Source organism: Gopherus evgoodei, chromosome 12, assembly GCF_007399415.2.
Source record: "Gopherus evgoodei ecotype Sinaloan lineage chromosome 12, rGopEvg1_v1.p, whole genome shotgun sequence".
NCBI lineage: Eukaryota > Metazoa > Chordata > Testudines > Testudinidae > Gopherus > Gopherus evgoodei.
The window spans coordinates 23843260-23851977 of NC_044333.1; positions in this window are offsets into that span (position 1 = coordinate 23843260).

Sequence of the window (8718 nt, forward strand, 5' to 3'; positions counted from 1 at the left end):
GAAACTTTAGTTGGGCCTTGTATTATAAGTATTTCGGAATGGAAATTTTCTATCTTAGCCTTATCCTCATGTGGGTTACTTTCTCTTAACAGAGAGAACAATGTGTTAGCTGTACTTGCTCCTCTCTGTGAGTCCTGACTTTAATGTATTTAAACAGTCATTGCTTTAAGTAGTGACTGTAAGTACTGACCTCACCTTTAAAAACTTTTCAGGTTTGTCTTTGCAACTATAAAGGATGACCACATATTCTCAGTTCCTCTATGTATTTAGTATTGGAAATACTGGGGGATCATAGCAGCAATGTAATGTTTGCTTATAAAAGTGGATCAGAGTTTTGATTCGGGCCCATCTCTAGTACAATGGCTGCCCTTGGAATTTTTCCACCAATCACTCATAAACGTTGGGTTCAGATATAAATCTGAAAATTTTAGTCACTCCCTTTATTTAAAATAGACCAGATCAAAACTCTAGATCCAGCTCCCTCCACCACTCCCTGGAAAGTTTGACCCTAGATCCATACTGTGTGGCCTAGATCTGGCTCTAACAAATAGCTTTTTGAAAGCCACAAAGAAGCCGTGTTAGATACACTATATACTCATCTAATTCCATTTGAAATGTTTGTATTTCTAGTGATGGTTTGTTTTCCTGGTAGTATTGAATATAATCTTCATTAATGTTTACTTCTAATATTTGTTAATAAATAAAACACACTCTAGCAATATAAGGATTAAAGTGTTCTCCCTAGCGTCTCCGCCAAGTGTTCGCTTGATCCTCAGTTATTGAAGTTCAGTGGTGTTTCTCTGTGGTGGGTACAGATAACTGTAATGCCCACTGAAACAATCAATGCTGGAAGTCTGAATTTTTTAATGTTTGGTTTTGCAATCTTGACCGAAAAATAAATCTCTTCCTATTTCTTCAGCCGAATGTTGTACTTCAGTATATTGGCATGATTTTGTGGCTACCCAAATCTTTTATTATTCTATTTATTTTATTTCCATATAGAGTTAAGCCTTACTGTCTAGTATATTAGGCATATTTTACAGTGGGTATCTTACTGAATTCCCACTGGTGTTTTCCCAGAAAAGAAAACAAATGAATCTTGTGTATCATGAATGTGTTTAGTCTGAGAGTTTTGAAACTTGCATCTCAAGGTGGAGCCTCTACATATGTTCAAAATATTTCCTCTCCTCTCAGGACACAGTTGCTAAGCTGCAACCAGCAGGTAGATCTTACGTCTTAATGAACGTTTGTTGTTCATCCCTACCTGCAGACCAATCGTAGTTTGAATATCCTCTTTCTTTTCTCTACATGAGAAAAGTCTCTAATATTTGTTCTCTCTCAGTATAATTATTGGCTTGATTCAAATTAGGACCAGAACCTAACTCCTATGACTGAGAAAGTGTAAGTCAATAGGCCATTCATAAGTTTCATCTATAGAGCTCCTATTTCACATCCCATGTCAGTGAAAGTGAGTTTGGTGATCCTTCATTTCAAAGAATCACTAGAAAATTCAATAGATTTTGAGCCTCTGGACTGGAATAGTAGCAGGACAGGTTAGAGGTCAGGACTGAGATTTATTTGCAAAACTGTGAGGAAGCTTACACACCACCAGTGCCAGTAGCCCTTCTCTTTCATGGAGATTAAACTCATTCTTGGAATAAAACAAAAATAATGGTAGAAACTGCCCAGCAGAAATGTAGTTGTCTTTCCTCCTAACATGGTGCTGCCAGCCTGTGCTTTCTGAAACACTAAAAGCACAAGCTGTCTCATAGAAAAAAAACACCTTTTAAAAAAAATTTTAGTGTTGTGAAAGGGTGTAAATTAATTGTATTCCTCAGTGATGAATCTAGCAGGGAGATGGCATGTGTCCATCCAGTGCCATTCTGATTCCCATGAAGAGGATGCAGCCTGCATCACTGATATGTGCCTTCCAGGTGTTTTGCTATGTGGATGATGCAATGCATTCAAGGACCTTCTCACAAGAACCTCTTAAAGCAGTACTGGAATCTCTCCTACTCTTGGCAGAGATTGAAGTGGCGCCACCTGAGTTTTCAGAAGAGGGTTCTATTCCAACTATTTCCCAGTCCACAAAAGAGACAGAGGAGGGAGAGCAATCCTCTGTCTCAGAAACTTGTTCACCTATCTCCTTTCAAAGCATTTCAGATCATGGATGTCACCATGGTTACATCCCTAGATCCAGGAAACTGGTTCACTACCTTCAACCTACAGGATGCATACTTTCATGTAACCATCCACCCATCCCACAAGCATTTCCTACATTTTGCAATAGGCTCAGATCATTACCAAAACTGACTGTTCTCCTCTTCGGGATCTGCACAGCCCGGAAGGTCTTTACAAAGATTGTCCTCTCAGTGTTAGAAGCACACTTACGTCACTGGGATATTGTGGTATTGGACAACTGGCTCATCAGGGGTTGGTCAGCTCTAGAGGGTCAGTCAGCAACGTCCAGGGCACTAGCTTTATTTCAGTCCCTGGGTCTCCATATCAATCTGAAGAAGTCTACAGTGACCCCAATCCAAAGGATAGACTTCATCAAAGCTACTCCAGACTCTCTTACTACAAGAGCCTACCTGCCTAAGGAGAGATTCTCTACTATGTCCAGTTTAATCTCAGCAATACAGCATAGTCCACAAATAACTACAGGGACCAACCTACAGCTCTTGGGCTGTATGTCAGCCTTCACGTTTGTCATGCTTTACGCAAGACTGCACCTCATGTGTCTTCAGATGTTGTAAGGTATGTGTACACCCCAAACAGGCAGTCTCTCCAAACTCATCATGGTACTGCCTGAAAATTCTGGAGACTCTCAGGTGATCCAAGGACCCACTGAAGCACTTCATGGGAACCCCATTTTCACATCTCCCACCCTCAAAGATCCTTACAACAGATGCCTCACTTTTGGGGAGGAACCACAGCCCAGGACAGGTGATCCTCACAAGATACCACACTCCTCATCAACATCCTAGAGCTAAGAGAGGTTCAATATGCTTATTAGCACTTCCTTCACAACATGCATGGTCACTGTGTCAGGTTAATACAATGTGTTATATCAACCAGCAGGGCTTAGTAAGATCTCAATCCTTATTCACGGAATTGCTGAAACTGTGGAACTGGTGCATTTCCCATCAGATAGAAATCTCAGTAGTCTAACTGCAGACTCTCTGAGCAGGAATATCCATTAAAACCAGGGGGGAGGGATAGCTCAGTGGTTTGAGCATTGGCCTGCTAAACCCAGGGTTGTGAGTTCAATCCTTGAGGGGATCTGGGGCAAAAATCTATCTGGGGATTGGCCCTGCTTTGAGCAAGGGATTGGACTAGATGACCTCCTGAGGTCCCTTCCAACCCTGATATTCTATGATTCATGAATAGAAGCTCTATGACTTTTGTCTTCCACAGCATCTGCCAAGCCTGAGGTCTCAGCAGACCTCTTTGGTACCCCAATCAACATGAAAATTTGCCTTTTCTGCTCCTTATAGCTACGACTCCTCGAGAGATTTCCTGATAACACCATGATCATGTACTTGCTATATGCTTCCCTGCCTCTATCTCTGATTCTCAAGACCTTGCTGAAACTGCAACAGAAAAGAGTGAGGGTTATCCTCATAACACTGTCCTGGCCAAGACAAATGTGGTTACTGAAACCTCCCTCACCTCTCTGTGGCAATGTCTATCTGCCTTCCCATCAGGAGGGATCTCCTATCACAGAACTTAGGAACCCTGATCCATCCCAACCCCTCATCCTTGAACCTGACAGCACGGTTCTTAAATGGTTCTCAAACATGGAACTAACCTGTTTGGATAGTGTCTAGTCATTTCTTCTATCTAGCAGGAAACCTATTACTTGCAAAACTTTCCTTCAAAACTGGAAATACCTCCATTCCTAGTGTTCTCTTCACTCTTCTCAAGCACCAGATGCTCTGCTCTCTAAGGGCCTAGAGTACCTGTAGGATTTGAATACACAGGGTCTGTCAATAAGCTTACTCAAGAGTACATTTGGCCTTCCACTCACTCGCTGAGTACTTCTCAGTTTTAGCCCATCTTCCTACGACCAGATTTTTTAAGGACTTACACAACTTGTTTCCTCCTGTGTGGAACCTGGCCTCCGAATGGAATCTAAATTTGGTTCTTAATGCTCTAAGGAAAACCCTCCTTTGAATTGATAGCTACATGCTCTCTCTTCCACCTCTGCCTGAAGACTTCATTCCTTATGTCCATCACTTTGGCTAGATGAATGGGAGAACTAGGTGTTCTCATGGCAGACTGACTATTCACTACCTTCTACAGAGAGAAAACTACACTGTGTCCTCATTCTTGCTTCTTCCCTAAGGTCTCATCAGAATACCATATTAATCAGGAAATCTATCCACTAGTGTTATATCCAAAGCCTCATGTCTCTGGGGAGGAAACCAGCCTACATACACTAGGTGTCTGGAGGGATCTCATATTCTACCTTGACAGTACTAAGACCTTGCCCCAGACTATTTGTATTTTTTGCAGAGATGATGAAGGGACAGCCTGTTTCCACACACAGACTACTAGGGTGGGTCTTGGGTTGCATCTTAATGTACTATGCCACTTCTGGAATAGAGCACCCTCACAGAGGAACAGCACACTGCACTATGGCTCAGTCACATCTGTAGCTCTTGAAATATGTTCCCATAATAGAAATCTGCAAGTCTGCAATTTTGTCCTCTGTCCATATGTTTGCCAAGCCTTATGTTATCTTACCTGCTTGTTGAACTGATATAGTGTTTGAAGATGCAGTCCTGTGAACTGTCTTGGATCTTCCTTCTCGGCATACACCAGTTACTGCTTGGGAGTATCCTACGGTGGAGCACCTATCGGGACATATATTCGAAGAAGGAGAGGTTTTTTATCTGTACAGTAACTTGAATTCTTTGAGATGCTTTGTTCCTATAGGTCCTCTACATCTGATCTTCCCTCTGCTGTGGAGTCTCTGGCTTAAATCTGTCTGGGGATTGGGCCTGCTTTGAGCAGGGGTTTGGACTAGATGACCTCCTCAGGTCCCTTCCAACCCTGATATTCTATGATTCTATGAAGTATGGAGTTTGCAACTGAGAAGGAACTGCTCTGCACTGCTTTTGCAATCTCCAGTCCAGAGCGCATGGCATGCATGCATCATTTGGTGGCACACCCACAGGTAAGTAACCTCCTTTTCTGCTGTACTGTATAGTATGCACCACCTTGCTACTATTGTCCTGGCTTGTGCACTGTTGAAGTTGAAATCATCAACTTTTCTGAGGACACATGTAATAAGGCACATTAGAGTATGGTGATTCAAGCCTGCCTTAAAGTTTACTTTTTTTTAAAAATTGCTTCCTTGATGATCTCAGCTTCCTCAGTTACATTCTTTCCCCCAGTCACTGCAGAAAGGTGATTGCAGGGCTATGAGATATTATGTGTCAAGATTCAGAATTCTGAATTATACCTATGGATTGGATCCACAGTTTACAGTAACATTTACTTATCCTGCCTGGTTATAGTACCGTAAATTATGGCACTCAGAAATAATATAAACAGTGCCCTATTATAGTCCAGAAACTATAACTAAAGAGCTCAGAAATTAACTACCTTGGAGACTACCTGCTGTATTATGAAAAACAAATATAGGGCCTAACTGAGAGAGGTGCTGTGCACCTGAAACACCCAGAAAAGGAAATGGGGAGCTCACCTCATCTCACAATATAGCCTGTAAATTAGTAGTAGTGGAGCTATGAGAAATCTCATGACTGACTGAAAACAGTCATGAGTCATTAAATTTTTTATCATTTACCTTTCTCAAGGTCCACAATTCTGAGCCCTGGAACAAAGTTTACTAATCAGCCCATCCATTCACATGTGTGCATTCTAAGTGACTGCCATGAGTTCTGTGATAATTATCTCATAGGAAGTAAAATAACATTTTTCCTGGCATTCAAACTATGTGTCCTTGTTAGTTTCAAAATATACTTCTGATGGAAAAAATTAAAAGTTCTGCAACAAATAATTAAAAATTCTGTGTTCAATATTTTAAAATTCTGCATATTTTATTTGTCAAAATAACACCATATAATCACACCAATTTGAATTATTTTTGGTCATTTATTTCAAAAAACCTGTCAGCAAGTATGTCCGTAACAATACAGACAACAAAAAAGATTCAGGAAATGTTTTTTGACAAATAGATTCCTTACTAGGCATATTAATACAGAACTGTGAGTAATAATTCATTTAAACTATAATACAGAACCATATTTTACGCACCCCTCAGTAACAGTGAAAAGACTTGGGGCAGTCAGGTGTAATGGACTAGCTGAGGGAGAGAGAAGTAAATTGCTGGGGAGGAGTATAGGTGTGAACTTGGATGGTTGTTTGGTATGGATGGGAAAAGTATGGAATAGGTTTTTGGGGGCAAGGGCAAGGAAGGAGTGTTAGGGAGTTTCCCCCATGCAGACGCTGGCCGACCCCTAGCTTCTCCCATTCAGTGATCTGCCCCTGTCCTCATGTGTCCCCACACCCCCATGTGTCCTTGGGCACCCTTTCAACATGTGTCCTTCGACCCGCAACTCCTCCATCCCCATTTGGCCCTGCACCCTTCTCCCATCCCTGTGAGGCTTTGTACCCCCTCCCCCATCCCCATGTGTCTGTGCCCTACCCAGCCACTCCCCTGTTCCTATGTGTCCCTGTACCCGCTCCCCCTGTCTCCATGTGTCGCTGTGCCCCTACTCACCCATCTCCTGTCCCTTATCAGAGGGGTAGCAGTGTTAGTCTGTATCCACAAAAGCAACAAGGAGTCCGGTGACACCTTAAAGACTAACAGATTTATTTAGGCATAAGCTTTCAGATGCCCCTCCTGTTCCTGTGTCCCTGCATCCCTGTCCCCATGTCTCTGTGCCCCTTCCTCCTGCCTGATGTGTATCTTTGCCCCCACTCATCCACTCACTGTCCCATGTGTCTCTACCCTCTCCCTGTCCCCATGTGTCTTTGTGCCCCAACTCAGCCATGCTCTTTCCCTATGTAGCTCTGCACCCTCCCCCAATCAACATGTGGCCCCGCACTTCCCTCCCTCCTGTGGCCCTGTGCCTCCACTCCTATTCAGCCCCTGTCCCAGTCTTTCTTCCTCCACTAGCCCTTATGAGCCACTGTCTGACCCCTCTCCTCCACACACACACCGTCTGTCTCCTGACCTGTCTAACTGGCACTGCAAAGAAGACAGTCTCTTTCTCTTCACTAGCTGGCTGGGAGCTGCTGCTGTGTTTTATCACCACAACGCACTGTAGCGGGCAAAAGGCAGAACTGTGCAAGTTATTTTCTGCAGGGAGCTGCTGTTGTTCTCGTGCCATAGCACCCTCTGATGGGCAAAAGCGGGAACTGTAGCAACATTTCAGCAGAAGTTTTTTTCTGCACTAAAAATTGAAATAATTATGCGCAAGCACAGTAGCAGAATTCCCTCAGGAGTAAAAATAAAATCTTCGGAAATTTATGACTATAATGGAGGATTTTCTAAATACTTTGGATGAAATTCAGAATATACATAAAACGAAGTCTGAGAACATTTTAATGAACCAGATCTGTTCTGTCAAATATTGCCTGACACATCTAATATTTACTTTTTGAGGTCAATTAATCTCAAGTTTACCAACAACAGAAGTTGTCATATTTAATGTAAGGTGGTTTAATGAATGCAATGACAAATGATCATGGGAATGCATGAGAATAGACTAGACTGAAAATGCACAACAGGAGATAGGCTCTGCCGAAGCTAGCTTGCTGCAGAAAGAAAATTACATTTAAGCTAAAGAAAATCTGAGACATTCACTTCTTGACATCCATCTTTTTGAAAATGAAGCAACTTTCAAACATGTTCCTGCTCGGTTAGACTTAGATTGACCCTATTAAATTAATACCATATTAAATTAATGCTGTTAGATCTACACAGTAGGATCATGAGCGCTTAGATCTTTTCTGAATGGAAGAGTTGTGCCTATCTAACTATAATCCCAGTGGAAGAGCCCTGAGCACTCTCGATGGAGCTTTGCAGATTTAATGGCATTTTTCATGGTGTAAAATTCTTATGAGTCTCTCTCTTTCTGGCTAATGAAAGAGTAGTGATCGGTGTTGGAAACTTACAATATTCTGCATACTCCAAAGTGGTGAAAAGGAAAGAGCAAATTGCTGTTTGAACAACTTTCAAACCTCTCAAACTGTCTCACACCACAAGTATACCATGAAGGAATAGTGTGGGAAAGAGTGCAATTGAGAGAGCTGAGATCATCAAGGAGGCAGGTTTTTTTTTACTTATAAGGCAGCCTGAAAACATCTTTTATTTTTTGAGGAGTGTCCCACTTCAGGTGGTGTCCATGTGCCTTTGATTGGAGAATTTTAGCAGCAGTGCTCATCTAGGTCACGCATGCACTCTCCCTATTGTGCACCCTTGTTAGTGCCTGTTTAGCACCATGCAACCAGACCCCATCAGTTCCTTCTCCACCCCTGAGTCCACAGATTCTACTTCAAAGTAGAGGGGAGGAAGGGGAGTAGTGGAGCACCCACAGGGAGGCCATCTTGAAGAACCTCAGTTACTGCGCAGGATGAGTAACCTTCTCTTCTTAAATTTCAAGCTAGAGGTTTATGGATGCATTATAAACAGCTGGAAATTGTAGATTCTGCAATAATGGATTATGAAAATGAAAGTCTACT